This window comes from Nannospalax galili, unplaced genomic scaffold, assembly GCF_000622305.1.
Source record: "Nannospalax galili isolate Female #2095 unplaced genomic scaffold, S.galili_v1.0 scaffold728, whole genome shotgun sequence".
Classification (NCBI taxonomy): domain Eukaryota; kingdom Metazoa; phylum Chordata; class Mammalia; order Rodentia; family Spalacidae; genus Nannospalax; species Nannospalax galili.
In genome coordinates, this window is record NW_008358642.1 from 839,758 (window position 1) to 858,601 (window position 18,844).

The 18,844-nt window shown below is 41.5% G+C and overlaps 1 pseudogene; it reads left to right on the forward strand.

The window, feature by feature from the left end:
• The window catches only part of LOC103724816, an 8,723-nt pseudogene extending 1,716 nt beyond the window's left edge, over positions 1-7,007 (forward strand).
• Positions 7,008-18,844: the final 11,837 nt, after the last annotated feature.

The window sequence follows — 18,844 nt, forward strand, 5'->3', positions numbered from 1 at the left end:
TCTAGCGGAACAAGATAGACCTCACTTTGCCTTCACAGTATGGGAGCCCAACTTTCAAAGAACAGCCAAGAGATACCAATGGAAGGTACTACCACAGGGTATGAAAAATAGCCCACAATATGTCAATTATATATTAATAAGGCCTTAACCAATATCCCCAAGGACTTAATTGTCATCCACTATATGGACGACATATTGCTAGCACACAAATCTCACAATACTTTACAGGCTGCAATGCCCAGTTTGCTTGCTGATTTAGAATGTCTAGGTCTCCACATTGCAGTAGACAAGTTATAATACATCCAACCTTTCACATTCCTTGGCTACCATATAGATACTGTAATTAAACTGCTTAACCCTTCCATCTTGCAAAAGACTGTATATATCTTGACTGACCTCCAAGAACTCTGTGGGACTATAAACTGGCTCAAACAATTTATACCAGTCCCTGACTTGGAATTCTGGGCATTGTTCTCCCTGCTGGAGGGCCATAATTCACCAATTTCAAGGACCCCTCTCACCCAGCCAGCTAAAGCTCTTCTTAATAAGATAGATCATATACTCTGGTCTGCGTCACTCCGATGTCATGACCCAGCAGAGCCATTACTGGCCTTGATCCTCTGGACTAAAAATGGTGTCATGGGGGTGCTATGGCAGCAAGACCTCCTGGTGTGTACCTACCCGGCTACATTGGACCTAACTAGGCTTAGCTCTAAGTATGATATTGCCTTCAAGTTAGCAATTAAGCCCTGACAAACAGCCAGGCGCATACTCGGAAAGGAACCTGACAAAATTATACTGCCCTTTCCTCTTAAGCAGTCCCAAACATTACGGGAAGACTCTCTGGCTTTCCAAATAATGATGTCCAGGTGCATGGGGAGTTGGATAACCACACACACCCAGATAAGGAACTGGAAAATCTGGCCTGTTTGGAAATCACCATTCAGCCACACACTTCCCCCTGAACCCCCCCCACCTTTAGCCACGCTAGCCTTCTCAGATGTAAATAAGTCACGTTATTGCGTTGTCATTCAGCACACGGGAAAGGATAACACCTGTTATGTACAAGCTCTGTCCAGTTGGGGGAGCTCCTGGCCTTGTTAAAAAATCTTCCAAGTCTGCCAGATTGAGCTGCTCAATATATTCTCTGACAGCCAGTATGCAGTTCAGGCCCTCAGATGTCTTCCCTTTGCTCAGGTAAAAGGCCACAAGGATCCCATCACCAGAACCATGAGAGCTCTCCAGATCATATTAGATAACAGACAATGGCCCTGGCACATCTTCCACATAAGATCACACACCAAGCTCCCAGGGAACTTGGCAAAGGGAAATGACAAAGTAGATATACTTATTATGTCCATAGAGATTCCCTTACTAGAACAAGCCAGAGCCTTACACCAACAATTTCACCTTTCTCCTCGCCGTCTGCATTGCCTTCTACCCAACCTACCCATCTCTCAATGCAAACATCAGAGCAGGTCTTGCGTTACATGAGCACCCCTTGCTCCCTTAGGCCCCCTCAGTCGATATGGAGTTAACCCGCCTGGTCTCCTACCCAATGCCCTCTAGCAAATGGATGTCACCCATTACAGCTCCTTTGGTAATCCTAAGTATGTCCATGTCATTGTTGACACCTACTCCTCCCTTCTTTTTGCCATCGCTCAAGCCAGTGAAAAGGCCACACATGCCATTATGGCAGTCAAATCAGCAATGCTGGTAATGGAAGTGCCATGGACATTAAAAACTGATAATGGGCCAGCTTACACCTCTCTACAATTCCAATCATTCCTGTCAACATGGAAAATTAGCCACTCCCTCAGCATCCCTTATAATCCACAGGGTCAGGCCATTGTAGAGTGGGCAATAGGACCCTCAAAGAAACTTTACAAAAATTTGCTACCCCTGAGTCTAAAAGGGACCTGTACCTGGCTCTAATTGAAGCTCTATTCAGCTTTAATTTCTTGTCCCTTGATGAAAATGGGTTGAGCCTGGCCTACAAACACTGGGCTACAATACCTAGGCCTACACATCTCTGCAACTAGTGAGATGGAAGGACCCTGTAACATGTCAATGGCAACCGCCCAACCCCTTGTTAACAAGAGGGTGAGGGTATGCTTGTGTGTTTCCTCAGACAGAAACAAAGCCAGTATAGGTTCCAGCAAGAGATGGGAGACCAGCAACTGACCAACGGGACCCCCAGGACCCAGAGACCTAGCCGCTATCTGGATAATTGGTTTGCTCTTCCCCACCCCTGATCTCTGGGCCTTGGTCCTCTCCCCGCCTATACTCTTGCCCTTATCACTTCATTCCCAAGCCTACCCCACACTCTATTCAACTAATTCTACACTTGGCCTCCCCACCATGGACCCAGTTACTTCCTGGGAATCGCTCAATGGCTCCTGGCCCCTAAATAACTCTCTATGCTTCTCTACCAATAATGCATCTGCATGCATTGGGCTGTTCAACCTGACTGTCCAAGAGTATGCCAGCAGTGCCTTCTCGTGTTCCATGCTTAAACTCAATGGCTTCTCCCCTACCTTCAACAACACCTATGTAGCCTCAATCCTCACTGCACTGGGGACAATTGTAACCCCTCCACCCCCATTTTGCCCTGCCACTCTATACCCAGCTCTCTGCAACTCCCCATGCACACGCTCCTTTGCACCCTTTTTCCTCACGCTCGCTATACCATGGCAGAGATGCCACCCTAAGCCCAACCATGCCATCCCTCACTTTTGCCACTTCAGCCGTTCCCCCTCTAATAACCCCCTAGGATCTTGGAGACAACTGGCCCCCACCTATCCCTGTGGCACTAAGATCTCCCATACCAACTGCGAATCAATACTCGGTAAATGGGACCTCTGTGGTCCGCATGCCTGCATGGACATGAGGCCATTACTGGCACAGCAGGGCCTTCAGCTTTCCAACAGCACTTACACTAACACCAATCTCTCTACTTGTGCCAAAAACAAAATCCTTACATCGACTGATCACACAACATCCTGGCCCCTGCCCCCATTTGTGTGGGTCCCCCGTTTGCCTTATTGCTAGCCAATTTTACCTCTGGCCCTCGGGGACAACTGAAGTGCTCCAATACCAACACCACCTGTGTACTGGCGGCCTGCTGGAACCATCCAGCTCACATAGTTCTCTTTATGTGTGAATCCATGGCCCTTTGGGTTCCAGTCACCAATGCAACCCACTTCCATGCTGTCACCCTTATAGAGCGGACAGCTTTGTCACAAGCCCCCAGCTTAAAATGGGATTTCAGGGTCATTGCCACTCTCATCTCAGCCATCATCCTTGTATTAGGTTCAGCCGCCACTGCTGCAGTGGCCATCACCCAATCCTCCACTACTGTGGAGGCACTCAACAAGGCCATGTCCAGAACCTCCTCTACCTTCACACTCAGTCCCTTATGAATCAGCATCTTCACCAGGCAATTAATGTGTTACAACAACAAATTTATCTCTTAAGTGAAGAGCTGGCAATTTCCAAAGACATGGCTCTGCTAGCTTGTGACCCTCGCTTTAGGTCACTTTGTCTCACCCCCAATAAAGTACAGAATTACTGAAGTGCACCTACAACTCACGCACTATATTCATAGCCATTGGAATCAAAAGTTTCTTAATTACTCTGTATTACTAACTAATCAAATTATTGCTCTAAATTATACCCATGCCCCCATGCTGGACATCAATTCAGGGTTCTTAGAGAAAATCTGGTTTAATGTAAAAGCACTGTTTGACCCATCTTGGGTTGTCACTTACCTACTCCTGATAGGCATAATTATTCTTCTCTTTCTATTTCTTAAATGCCTTGTTTTCATTCCTGAAGTCAGAAAAAAATCAAACACTCGGTATCAGGCCCTCAGAGCAATACATGAAGATGATTTCAACCTGCCCTATGCAGCCCAACAGACTTGGCTTGCACAAATGTATGAGGCCTCCTACAGATAATTCCCCATCTCGACCAATCCCCCAGGATGATACCCCTTGGAAGGCTGGTAGTCAATGATGGGTAAGCTCCCGTTGGGCTGAATCAACCTAAGCCAGGACATGGACGTGTATGCCCATGCTCCAATGACGGGTAAGGTTCATGCCCAAATAGGAAAACCTAAGACAGGCACAGTCCATGATCCTGGGGTCATCCCAAGGCAGAGCTGTCTAGGGGATCTTGCTGGACAGTCATTTTTAAAGAAAAAGGGTGGAAATGTAGCAGGAGGCCTCCAAAGATGGCGCAAACTCAGAGCCCTGGGATTCAGCGAGAATTCACTTCACTTCTTGGTCCACAAATAGCCCACCAAAAGGAGCCCACACCTCCATACCCTGCTTGTGAGCCCAGTGACTGCTGACAGACTGTGTGGCATGGGCCAATCAGAAAATGATACCCTGACTAAAGGGACTTGGGGGCGGAGAAAAGGGAAATATAAGGCCAGCCCCCTCCTGCATTAAACGAGCCTGCAGCACCTCACCTAGTACCCGACTCCCAGTGTCTGTATGTTGACTCCATGCCTCTTGCCCCCCCTAATTGGCAGGGGACCCGATCCAGGTCAGGGTCTTCACAGCTGGCCCAAGGAGAACCCGCAACAAGCTGGTCTCTAATAAAGTTAAGTAAGGCTCTTAAAAGAATTAGGCCACAGGTTAACGCCAGAAGGAGCAAGGCCCGAGGCATGATTAAGGCAGAGAGGAGTTTTGTGAGCCAAGGAGAAGACTGAAATAGTGACTCATACCAGTTTTGGTTCTTTACCCTGGTCTGTTCTCTAAGATCCTTTGGCAGACTAAGCTCAAGGAGTCCCTTATGACATCAGAATGATTAGCATAGAGACGGCACTATTCTCCTAGAGCAACACATATTCCTCCCTGTTGAAGGAGCAAGAGGTCCAGTCCCCTCCTATTTTGTAAGGTGACCTTGGCAAGGGAGGACAGGGAACTCTCAAGATGTTTTATAGCAATTTGTAATTCTTTTAAGTCTGAATCAATAGCCATACTAAGGGCATTATAATTTTTTTCCTGTAGGATCAGTGCCGACATTCCTAACTCTAGGGCGCTGGCAATACTGATCCCCCAAAAAGTGGTGTCAGCAATCACTAGGGCAGCTGCCCTCTTATGGCATGGATGTTCCAATGCAGAAAGCTTAAGGTCCATCTTCTCCCCTGAATAAAGCTTGACTATTGGGGTTAGCTAGGCTAGCAGACACCATAAGGTGGCAGAATGGTTGAGAGTGAATAAGTGGATACAAAGAGTCAGCCAAAAAGAACAAGACCATCAGGCATCAGGAAGAGGTCGTAAGTAAGATTCATTAGAGGGCAGGTAGGCAGTCTGCTTCTGGGGGTTGTGGCATTGGGCTGCCTTTTCCGTTGGTTGGGTTTCTGGTTTTGACACCATCTCCGAGGCTGAAACCTCTGGAGTCGGCTGTATCACAGGCACCTCTGATGTTTTGGGCTGGGATCCAGATGGGGGCTGGAGCATTATCTGGAAAGATACAAGCATAGCCTTGCCCTTGTGTTAGCAATAAGTGTGGGCCTTTCCATTCTCCTGTGAGGGCATCCTTCCATCTCACCATGAGGGTGGGAGTGGACTGAGTGAATACCCCCCAATGCTTTATTGTTGGTGGGAGGCCATTGGAGTCAAATTTTAGAAAATTTAGGACAAATAGAGCTTGTTGTATAACAAATTTGGGATCCTTATAGTAGAGGCCTTTGTCAGTCAGGTCCCCTCCCTCTCAGGTCCCCTCTGGAGTGCTGGGCACTGCCAGCTTGAAGCTCAGCTCTGGGGATCACCGTGGCTGAGGGGTTGTGGCCCATGGAGGACAAGGTCAAGAGACCGGGTGGTGATGCCCGAGTGTGGCTGGAGGCAGCCAGGTGGTGGCTGCAGCATCTGGGACCTGGTGCTCCAGACTGAACAGCCGGACTGGGGCAGGCACCACTGAGGAGCCACCAAGGACCCCAGGAGGCTGCGGCCAGAACTCCGTTTTGCGGAGTCCGCGTCCATACCAGGGTTGCTGGGAAGTTGCAGCCCAGGGTCTGGGCCCATTCGCTTTCCTATGGCCCACTGCCCCAGGGCTGTGGAGGGCTTGGCTGGCAGTCAGCAGTGGGGGTGCCTCCCCCTGTCTGCTGGATAGGCACAGCTGGCTGCTGTGCTATGGCTTCCTCTACCTGACGCTCTATGTGCAGGTGTCCCAGTCCAAGCCCTGCGAGTGGAGAGGCTCCTGCTTTTTGGGCTGCTGTATCACCTCCACCTGCCTGTGTGACCCAGGCTGGGTGGGGAACCAGTGCCAGCACTGCCAGGGAAGTTTCGAGTTAACAGAACCTTCTGGATATTTAACAGATGGTCCAATTAACTCTAAATAGAAAACTAAATGTACATGGCTAATTGAAGGCTATTCAAATGCAGTGTTAAGGTTAAGATTCAATCATTTTGCCACATAATGTAGCTGGGATCATATGTATGTTTATGATGGAGATTTCATATATGCACCTTCAATAGCTGTACTTACTGGTTTGATTGTCCCTAAAATAAAGAGAAATGAAACTATGCCTGAAGTTGTTACAACATCTGGCTATGCACTATTACACTCTTTTTAGTGATGTTATATAAAATCTAATAGTTTTTAACATTTTTTATTTAATCAATTCTTGTCCTAACAATTGTTCTGGTCATGGAAAGTGTACAGCTAGTGGCTCTGTTGCAAGTCAAGTGTATTGTGATTGTGACAAATACTGGAAGAGGGAAGCATGTGATATCCCTTACTGTAAAGCCAATTGTGGCAGTCCAGATCATGGCTACTCTGACCTAACAGGAGAAAGACTGTGTGTCTGTAATGATAGTTGGCAAGGTCCTGATTGCTCTTTGAATGTTCCTTTAACTGAGTCTTACTGAATTTTATCTAACGTTAAGCCCTTTAGTCCTTCTGTAGGTCATGCTTCATATAAAGCAGTTTTACATGGGAAGTTTATGTGGGTGATTGGTGGATGCCCTACTAGGGCATCAAACCCTATATTTTGAACATTGGTGTATCTATTGCACTCTGTTTTCATTCACACTCATCTTGATAAGCAGACTTCCATAAGAGGAAGTCTCTTCCCTGCAAACAGGTGCAGGCAATATGCTGCCAATCATAGAGGGTATTGGCCACATGGCTGATTGTATCTAAACATTGACTAAACCAGGGGGGATGGATACCATCCTCAAGTGCCACCTTGTGCAATTATTTTAAGGTGTCATGGGAATATGGATTCAGACATTCGGGGTTTGTTGGCCCTGAGCAATTGTAACAGGAAAGAACTGTGGGATGTGGTCCTCCGAATAAGACAGAAAAGAGGGTGGGGGAAGGGCCTTCCAGTCTTTCTCTCCCAAAGAGGGGCAGAAGGGAGGAACTTCCCCACAGCTGGCATGGGACAGAGGCAGATGGCTAATGCCTTGTAATGGCAGAGTAGAGGGTGGTGCGACTTCCTGCTTTTTACTAAGGGAGCCCTCAGACCCTAGTCTCTCATCTTCTGAATTCTCAAGAGTAGACATTGCCTTTTTTGTCAGAGCAAGGCTCTGTTAGTTTCACTGTGACCGGAGCGCTTGGGGCAAGCAGTTCACAGCATCTTGCTGTTGAATTAGTTTACCTATCTCTTTTAAAATAAGATCTTCTTGTTCAGGGGTGTGAGGGGGGAACTCCCCACAGAGAAGCCAGAATGACAGTTACAATGGGGTAGAACAGCCTAGATTACAGGTGACCCTCCTTGACATCTTTCTTTCTAGTCAAGAATAACATGTGAGCCAATTGTCCAGGATCCCAGCAGAAGGACTGGGATCCTGAAGGGGCAAGAGCCAAAACTTCTTCTAGCACTTTGGCTACATCTTTTTCTGTTACCTTAATTTGCCTGCTCCTGAAGAGAGAAACCAATGCTGCTGCAGAGGGGGCGACAGCAGCTGGATGACTGTTCCCTATACAGGAGGTCACTCACCCTGCAAGACGTACTGCAAGAGGGACTCAGGAGCTGTTTAAGGAGAAGATAGGTGGAGACAAGAGAAACACACCAAGCCAAAGACCGAGTCCCCGAGAGCCCCACATTTTGGTGCCAGCTGAGGCCATTCCGTTCGGGCCACTTTCACACTCACCACCCCCCTGTGGATCCCAGACCCCAGGGCTGGTGAAGAGGCTATGTCAGCTGAGCCGCATTCAGGAACAGGAGACTGGGTTCAGAAACACAGATCTCCTTTATTGAGGATATAGCGAGTTTATATAGGGTTTTTAAGTCATTCAGGAGAGAGTACAATGATCAGGTCATACATGAGCAGACAGCTTAGGTTTCCGTTTACAGTTTCACTTTACTGATTGGGACTAGAATTCCTATAAATCATGTGATCAGCCCTGTGTGGTAGGGGTGGTTGGTTCCCTGGGGTTAGGGGGCCATCTTGTGTCCTAAAAAGCAAACTAATATACTCCAACACAGGAGCTTGTAGAACTCTGTTTCCATATGTTCATGTACCTCCTCCATGTATGTTACAATCTTTCCACCCCCTCATCCACTATAGTCACTGAGCCCTTGGTAGGTGAATTTTAATATAGGAGTCCTGTCTATGGACCAGCAATCTGCAGAATCTTAATCTCCACGTTTTTACCATTTGTGACCTTTTGTGTTCCTGGTCCTCTGTTGTACCTTTATCTTTCACCTTGCACAAAAGTCAACTCCAAATTGATTAAAGACCTCAAGGTGAAACTTGAGACTCTAAAACTGTTGGAAGAAAACATTGGCAATAATCTACAAGATATAGGTGTAGGAAAGGACTTTCTAAATTGGACATCAAAAGCTCAAGAATTAATGTCAAGAATCAACAAGTGGGAACTCATTGAACTAAAAAGCTTCTGTACAGCAAAGGAAACAACCAAGGGAGTGAAGAGAAAACCCAGAGAGTGGGAGAAAATCTTTACCAGTGACACACCTGACCAAGGTTTAACATCCAGAATATATAAAGATCTCAAAAAACAAAGAATCCAGAAAGCAAATAACCCAATTAAAAACAGGCTAAGCAGCTGAAAAAGATTTCTCAAAGTAATAGAGATGGTAAGAAACATCTTTAAAGGTGTCCAACATCATTAATAATTAAGTAAATGGAAATTAAAACCACTTTTTATCTTACCCCAGTCAGACTGACTAAGATCAAATGATACCAAATGCTGTACAGGATGTGGAGAAAGGGAAACGCTCATCCACTGCTGGTGGGATTGCAAACTCAGGCAACTCTTGTGGAAAGAGGTGTGGAGAACTCTTCAAAAATTAAAAATGAATATACACTTTGACCCGTTTATATCACGCCTTGGCATATACTCAAAGGATTAATGCTATTGCAGAGACACTTTTACATCCATGTTTGTTGCTGCTCTTTTCACACTAGCTAAGAGATGGAAGCAACCTAAATGTCCCTCAACTGACGAGTGGATAATGAAAATGTAGTACATTTACACAATGGAGTTCTACTCACAGGTAAAGAAAGATGAAATGAAATTTGCAGGTAAATGGATATAACCTGAAACTGTTATATTAAGTGAAGTAACAGACTCAGAAAAACAAACAACGTATGTTCTCCCTCATATGCAGATCCTAGCACCAAATCCTTATAAGTGAGTATGTATCCAGATGTAACTGCAGAAACCAAAACAATGAAGATGAATGAGAGTGATAAATGGAAAGAAAGAACGTGAGAGAGAACAGCAGGAGACAGGTGTCACTAAGGGATAAATGGATAAAAATGGGCTATTTAAATGGGAGCAGGGAGGAAGAGTTATACAAGGAAACTTACAGATAAAGGAAAAGAAGTAGCTCAAGAGAGGTGGGACAAATGGAGACTGGTATTATCAAAGGAGAAAAATGGGAAAATGGGGACACTTTAAATAGGGAAACCATGGCAGAAGGATTAGACAGGGAGAGAGAGAAAGGAGAGATAAATAATGCCTAGGTAGTTTAACAAAAACACAAAGGTAATCATATTAATCTGACAACCTAATAACAAATTACACATACAGTATCTCTACATGACTCCATGTGTATAGCTAAAGGATACATAACAAGAAACAGTGTCAGACAGGAGAAAACTTCCATGAACTGTTGGCCAGGGTAGTTCAAGAGACTCCCAAAATTACACAGGCTGTTGTCACAGCTCTTAATGGCCTTCCAGAACTTCAAGGTAAGATCCTACTTCTGAAGACAGAACATACTTTGGACACGGGATTTGGAGTAATAAAGCTGAAACCGACCTGAAACCACTTTTCCTTAAGGCTAGCTCTCATAGCTTTGGAGGGCACTATGGAGGTGCCAAGGGAAACTATCAATAGATGGTCCAACACTATGTTCAAGACCAAATAACCACATTAATGACTGGCATAGCATGCAGCACTAGTGTAGTTGTGGCACTTTTATCTTTGTGGCAATTAACAGCTACCTAATGGGACTATTGATTTTCAGTGTATTAATTTTTTATCCTGTTGTTTTGCTGAATGTGCTCATCGACTCTAGAAGTTTTTCTGGTGTAGTTTTAAAGGTATTTCATATAAGGAATCTTCTACACATAAGGCAAATTGAATTATTCCCTTCCAACAGTATTCACTTTTCCTCCTTCATTTGTCTTGTTTTTCTAGTTAAGACTTCAAGTACTGTATTGAAGAGGAATGGAGAGAGTCACCATCCCTATCCTGTTCCTGATTTTAATGGGAAAGCTTTGCATTTTTCTCCACTTAGCATGATGCCAACTGTAGGCTTGTTCTATGTTGTCTTTATTATGTTAAGATATGTCCTTTATAGCCCTATGACTCCATTACATTTTTCATGAATGCATATTGAATTTTATCAAAGGTCTTTTATAAATCTAAGGAGATGATTTTGTTGCTACTCTCCTTGAATTTATTTATGTGGTGGATTATATTTCTTGAGTTACAAATGTTCAACCATCCCTGCATCACTGGATGGAACCAATGTGATCATGGTAGAATTTTTTTGTGTGTTCTTGCATTTGGTTTGGGTATATTTGATTTAGAATTTTTACTTCTGTGAGAGAGATTTGCCTATAATTTTCTTTTCTATGGGGGGTCTTTGTCTGGTTTTGCTCTCAGAGTAATGCTGGCTTCATAGAGAGAAATTGAGAGATCTCCTCCCTTTTCCACATTACAGAATAGTTTGAGGATTATTGGCAGCAGTTCTTCTATGAAGGGTAAAATTCAGAGCTGTATCCATCTGGTCCTGAACTCTTTTTATTTGAGTGAATTTTAATTGCTGCATCTATCTCACTAGTTTTTATAAGTCTGTTCAAATTAGTTATGTCATTTTGATTGAACTTTGGCAACCCATGCATATCTATAAATTTATCCATTTCTTTTAGATTTTCCAGTTTAGTATAATATAAATTTTTTAAAGTATGCCCTTATGGTTTTCTGAATTTTTTTTTTCCATTTATTTCTAAGAATTTTCTTTAGTCCTTGATTTCTCTCCCTTGATCCAATTTTCATGCAGCAGTCTGTTATTTACTTCCCCTAAATTTGTAAACTTTTCCAATTTCATTATTGTTGATATCTAGAATTATTCCTTTGTGATAAGAGAGAATATAGCATAATATTTCAATTTTCCTAAATTAATGGAGGCTTTCTTCACGTATTAATATGTGGTCAGTTTTCTAGAAAGTTCCACAGGCTACTGAGAAGAAAGTGTATTCTTTGATGTTTGGGTGGCATGTTCTTTAGATGTTTGTTTTGTACATTTGATTTATGACATAATTTCAGGCATTCTATATGTAGTTTTTATCTGGTTAACTTATTTATTGGTGACAGTAGGGCACTGAAGTAAACCAATGTCACTGTGTTGGAGTTAATGTATGATTTTTAGATCTGACAGAGTTTCTTTTATGAAACTGATTGTCCATGGTACATATCTTTTTAAAACTGTGCTTGTAATATCTTGGTGTATTTTTACTTTAATGAGTATGAAATGTTCTTCCCCCTCTCTTCTGATTAGTTTTAGTATGAAGTCTATTTTCTCAGATATTAGATAGCTGCACCTTCTCCTTTCTTTTTTGGATTTGGTTGGAATAACTTTTGTCCATCCTTTTACTATAAAGTGGTGCTGATCATTGATGGTGAGGTGTGCTTTATTGAAGCAAAAAATCTATAGATACCATTTTCTAATCCAATCAGTCTGTATCTTTGTACTTGTACATTAAAACTATTAATATTGAGAGATATTATTACCAATATCTATTAATTCCTGTTGTGCTGGTGTTGTAGTGTATTTCTCTTATATTTCTTATATTGTTGTGAAAATGGGGCATAGCTAGGTGCAGGTTCTGCTTTTCAGTTGGAGTCCCTGGATTGACTTCTCACCATTCTGGAGCAGCAGGGTGGACTGTGTATTTTATAGGGGAACAGGCTTCCTAACAGATCATGCTTAGAGAGGTGACAGATATAGGAGTGCAAGAATCCTAGTGACTGCAGCAGGCCTGAGAGCTTAAATGATGGGGACCTGGTAAGTGTGGGGAAAGGAACTCACTATGGCAGGATAGGGAGAGCTGGCAGTTCTAGAAGTGCTGACGAATCCTAGCAACCCCAGCACACCTGTTGTTTGAAATGGCAGGGTAACACTTTTAAAAGTATTAAGTATTAAACTAATTAAACATTTACATGGGCAAATACCAAATGTGATTTGTACAAAACTGAGACCACTTAGGACCACTCACATATAATCATGAATTACAGTACAATACTGATGCTTGAATGTATATTGCCCTACAATAGGTTTATATATTATAGCTTGATCATTAGCTGGCATTACTAGTATGAAATGATTGGATGGTGAGGGCATCAGTTGTGGTAGACAGCCTTCTTGAAGGAAGCAGACCATTCAGAAATTTGCCTGTGTAGGGCAGATCTTATTCCAGAACTGTCCAGGTCTTTGTCTGCTTCCCCACAGTGCAATGGTGTTGGCAGTCTCTTTTGCCATATGTTCCCTCCCAATGTTCTGCTCAACACATGCCCATAGCAATGGGCCAGAGAATAGTGGACTGAAGCCTCTAAAACAGTGAGCATACTTTATTGTATTCAAAAGCATTGTACTTTTATATTTTAAGTGTATTATTTCCTTGTCTCCTGTTTTATATCCATATGAATCAGCAGTATTCTCAGTATAATTTTACTGATTACTTTCAAATGCTCATCTTAGCAACTAAGTACCTTGATATTTCTTACTTTTAATCTCTGTAAGGAAAGGGCCAGTGTGGATTGTTATTGCTTATTTCCTCCCTAACATCATTCATAATGAATATTAGCATGATCTTTTGCATTCTAGAGCTGATCACATTATGTGGTAAAAGTCAGATCATGGAATTTTTGGTTTTGGTTTTTCACATTGAAATTTTATATACATTTTTTGAAATATTGAACTTTTTTTAATTTCATACAACAGTTCTTAATCAAATTTAGAACCTCCTCTTCAGTTCATGTTCCCACTCACCAACAGACCTCATGCATTATTCCATACATGCTAAGTCCCATCAAGTTGAACAATTGTATCCAGATGTTCTTCAGTGCAAATTTATCCACTGGAATCTAGACAGGCTATCTAAGACAGTAAGTGAGGTCTACAGTCCCTCACCCAGTATTAATCAGTCTCCAACAATTCCCAGACTAGGGTCTGCTTGCTGCCCATTTCCCTTGTGCCACTCTGAGCCCTTGTTTATTTGAGTTGGCATGGGTCTTGGGCTTGATGCCACCATTTCCACAAGTCCACAAGCTTCCATTGGACTGAAGGCCTCTATTTCCCTATGTTCATGGACCAACCCTTGTTCTTACAATCTTTCCACCTATTCTTCCACAATGGTCCAGAAGCTTCCTTATGCAACACAGTATGATGCACACACAGGCCACAACTGGTCAAGTTTTAGAGAATAAGAGACTGCAGAGTATGTATCCCTGGATAGTACATCTATATTAGACCACAATTTTTTTTTTTTTTGCCTTGGAAATGTTCATCAAACTACATCAATTTAAGTGACTGTATTTCACACATAATTTCATGACAACTAAATGCATATCCTAGAAACAGTTTAGCCATAATAAAATAAGCCAAGTATTTCTAGACCTGCAAGAACTTGAGTTGTCTTTCCAGAAACCTGAACTCATTCATGGAACATAGAAAGTATGGCTCCATCACTAGAAAACACGGTCCTCTGACCAGCCCATCCCAGAGAATTAAATCATTCCTGCGTGTCTTGTCTGTAACAAGCACTGATATTTCCTCAGAACAGAACTATAAAAATTAGGAATAAACCCAACTTCAATAGACAGGCATTAAAAATTAAATAATTAAAACTGATTTCTAATGTCAAGAAATGGGAAGCAAATACAATGCAATATTATTAAACTCTGATGATAAACAGAAGCATAAGACATGGGCTAAAAATGTTAGGGGAAAACTTCAGAACAGTGATACCAAACTTGCCATCTGATTGAGAAAGACAGAACCATGGAAATATCTGGGACAGGATGTATCTAGAAAGATAAGCCATAGTCAGAGCCCTGAGAGGCAGATCAGCTAGTAATGTTAGAACAAGTAAAAAGTCAAGCAGTTGAAGTTTACTTTAATACTTAGGTTTTCTTCTAGTTTCAGTTAGGAATATGTGTTCAAATTAATGTGTGAGTCCTGGAGCTGGGTCGCATCATATGGCACAGGTCAGAAAATAGGTTATCTTCCCTTTTAAAACAACTTTCAACAGGTACAACTTGTCTTATTTATTGCAGCACTAAGTGACAGAACTTGACTTTTGGGAATAGAGAAAAGGACATAGCAATATTGAATGACTATTGGTGATGGAGTATTCCTTTTGAGGCATTACAGGACCAAGAGTCACCATTCACTACAGTCTGGGGAAGTAGCCTCAGAGGTGAAAGTAGAGAATTTATTTTCCTATTGGATATGGCTCCCACTGGGCAAGAACCAGTTATCTTTGATTAGATGGAAAGGCTTGTATATCAACCTAAACATCAAATCACATGAGATGCTGCCTCCAGCACAAAGGATGTATGCAATAATGCTCCAGCATTTTAAATCAATTTATTACAAGAAGAAAATTCAAATACATGATTTATTTAGATAGTTTACTTTAGATACTCTTTAAAAGACTGAGAACTAATAATTATCGTACCCATTGACTGACCACTTATTGCAGATTTTCCAGGCCTGTCTAATTTTAACAATGAAACACCTTAGTTCTGAGAAAAATCAGGCTGGCAGTTTAGAATTAACAAATGTTGTTTACTGCTATTAAAGTAATCAAAGTCTTACCAGAGCTCTGTCCCTATGAAATATTGTAGTCATTCCCGCTTAAGATGCTTAGACCATAGGAAATATTATAGTACTAACTTGAATCAAAAGTTATGACATGATAGTTTTCAGAAATTCAACAGATTTTATTAATGAAGGTATCAGGGCAGAAATAACTTTTAGAAAATATTTCTGATTAAAATTTTTATACAGGCCCAGCATGGTGGCTCATGCCTTTAATACCAGCACTTGGGAGACAGAGGCAGGTGGTTATTTGTGAGTTCAAGGCTAGCCTGGTCTACATAGTGAGTTCCAGGACAGCTGGGGCTGTAAGGAGACCCTGTCTCAAAAAGACAATAAAAAAAAGTATTATACAAAAATTGCTATGTCATTTTCTTCATTTTAATTACTATTGCAAACAGCTATTCATTTAAGTTTTGAGCTGGTTTATCAAGAAAATACTGTCTTCTCTATTGGCACAATAAGAAAACCTAGTATGAGCTGACAAGGAAGAGTGAAGACTTAAAAGCTTGTTGTCATAACAGCTCTGCCCATGAATGAATGAAAGGTGGGTGTTTTAATGGATAGCTTTTAGGTGGAACTTGAAGCTTACTATTTGTAAAACAAGAAGGCACAAAAGGAAATTAAGTTATCTAAGAGTGCTACTCTTAGAAGTCATCAATCCTACCTAATAACAGTGGAAAAAGAGGGATGTTAATTGACAAGCTAATGTATTTGGGAAAGGTAGGGAATTTCAGTTCTTTGATCATGATATGTACTTGTTAAATTTCGAATATGTAAAAATGTACACATTTTACTGAAAAAACTTAATAGCTTAAAATAGGCAAGAAAAAACTCTACAATACTGAGTGCAAATATAGCTTATAATGTGAATGTAAATTTATCTGTTGGGATGTGCATTATTTGTGCTGGCAATGATAGCATATTTTCCTCTTATTTCATTTTTTTAATTCCATGAAGAATCTTAAACCGAAAGCCATCAGATTCTTATTCTGAAAACATTTTATTAAACAATGATATTTTATTATTCTTTAATATTGAGATTTTTTCTTTTTAAAGGCTTTATTTGTGTTTCGTATAAAATAAACAAAAACAAATTATCTTTTTACCCTCTGCCCAATTTGGTACCCTCCTATAGTTTCCCCACTGTATTTCATGCATTTTGTTATTGATATTATGGTCTATCAAATCAAGCTAGTTTCCCCAAAGCTCCCTTAGTGCAAGTTTATCCACTGAGGTCTAGTCAGGCTAGAGTCCCTCCCTTTAAGAAAATCAGTTCTTCACTCAGCAGTAATCTGCTGCCAACAGTTCTTTGCTAAGATTGGGGCCTGCTGCCCATTTCCACAGTTCTCTGCTGGATTTTTGTCTGTTTGAGTTTGCATGGGCCTTTTGCATGTTCACACCATTTTTGTAGGTTCATATGAGCAAGGCTCCAGTAGTCTATTAGACTCCTTTTCAATTTGGTCATGCTCTTCTTCCACTGACTCTTAAAATACACCCCCTCTTCCACAATGATCCCTGAGCCCTGGATGGGTGAAGTTTAATATAAAAGACCTGTCCAAGGACCCACATGCTGTAGACTCTTATTCTCTATGCTTTGGCCATCTGTGTCCTTTTATGTTCATAATTCAGTTTCTTGAGGGAGCTTTGTTGACAAAAGTTGAGGGATCATTAGTATTCTCTGTACCCCTTATTCTGCTATGTTTTCTGAGCCTTAGGTATAGAGGTTGCATTGTAGATGTGTCACCTAAGATTGGGCATTTCACAGAGAATCTGTGTGTGACCTGTTACGGAACTCTGTAATAGTTACCATCTGTTGCAAGAGAAACTTCTTTGATGAGAGGTGACTGGCATAGTTGTCTGTAAATATAATGATCCATGTTTAGCACTTAGTAAGAAATTACCTTTGTCTAGGCATGTGACTGCCTTGGGGTTTTCTCTAAGATATATGCTGTCTATGTCCATGTGTATTTGGTTATATTTACAGCATCACATATGAGTTCCCTATCATTGAGTGGGCTTTAAATCCAATTAGGTAGCTGTTGATTACCCAAACATAAAAGTGCTCCACTGGTCATTGTTTGTGATTATTTGGAAACAAACTGGGGTTAAACCATTGATTAATGTTCTCCCTTAGTAGCTTGCCTAGTGTTCTCCAAAACTATGACAGCTAGCCTTCAGGGAGGTGGCTTCCAGGTCGTCAGTTCCAGCTCCACTGCTCCAAATCCTGTGTCTGAAGTATGTCCTTTCTTCATCAACAGGGACTTACCTTCAAGTTCTGAGAGGCAATTAAGTGTTGCAGCAATAGTCTGTGTAATTTTGGGAGTCTCTTGGACTACCTTGGCCAACAACTCAAAGGAAGGTTTCTCTTGTCTGGTACTGTTTGTTTCCTGTTATAAAGACTTCAGCTATACAGCTATATGTGGATTCATGTAGAGATAGAGTATGTATAATTTTTCTGTAGTTATTTGATCTAATATAGTTCTCTCTGCTTTTTATACCAGCTAAGCCTTATTTATCTTTCTCCTCTCTCTCCATTTTATACTCCCTCCCCAATTAAACTACCCCTATTTTTCCCATTTCACCTTGATAATATCTGTACAATGTTGTTGTAATCATTCTACTGTTTTATTATTGATTTAGAGCATGAGCTAATGAGAAAATAATTTAATAAGGCCAATTTCATACATCACTCCTTTACCCCATCACCTTATCTCTGCTAGATTCCTGCTGCTCTGGCCACCTTTGAAATCATCACTTCTCTTTCTTCCGTCTCATCTTGTTATCTATAGTATTTTCCCTTATGTCTTCACTAGCTAATGCTCAGTAAAAATTCAGATTATGTACCATGTCCAATGTATAAACAATAACTAAACAATGAATAAGATCAAATAATAAAGAAGGAAATAGATAGATACATAATAAAATCTCTCCAAACATTGGTTTAAAAGGTGGTAGTTAGGCTATGTTCTAGTTTGCTATGTTCTAGTCTGCCTCCTCCTAGAGGTAAGAGCTTAAGTATAGGGCATGGAGAAAAGCTGCTTCCTGGCTTTCTCTTCTGGCCCCTGCTCAGCCTGCTTTCTTATACAACACAGGTCCACCTGCCCAGGGGTGGCACTACCCACAGTGGGCTGGGCCCTCCCACATCATTCAACAGTGAAGAAAATGCCTCACAGATATGGTCACAGGCCAGCCAAATGGAAAAAATTCCTCAGTTGAGGCCCTCTCTACCCAGGGTGTCAAGCTGACAACTAGGCTTTCCAATATGGGCTATTAAAAAAAGAAATCAATCCTCAGATAATGGATTCCTTTGGAAAAGTTTCCCTAATATTGTACTATTAAGTAGATTTGCTCAACATTGTTAAATTATTTTGTATTAAAAGAAAATTAATGGCATCTATTAATCATTGGATAATCCTCATTTATTTAGGAATTTTACTCAATGATATTATGTTTTAAAACAGGAAAAGCTTTTGTGTCTTCTCATTCACAAAGAGACGTATTTTCGGATTTTAACATTGGGCCAAG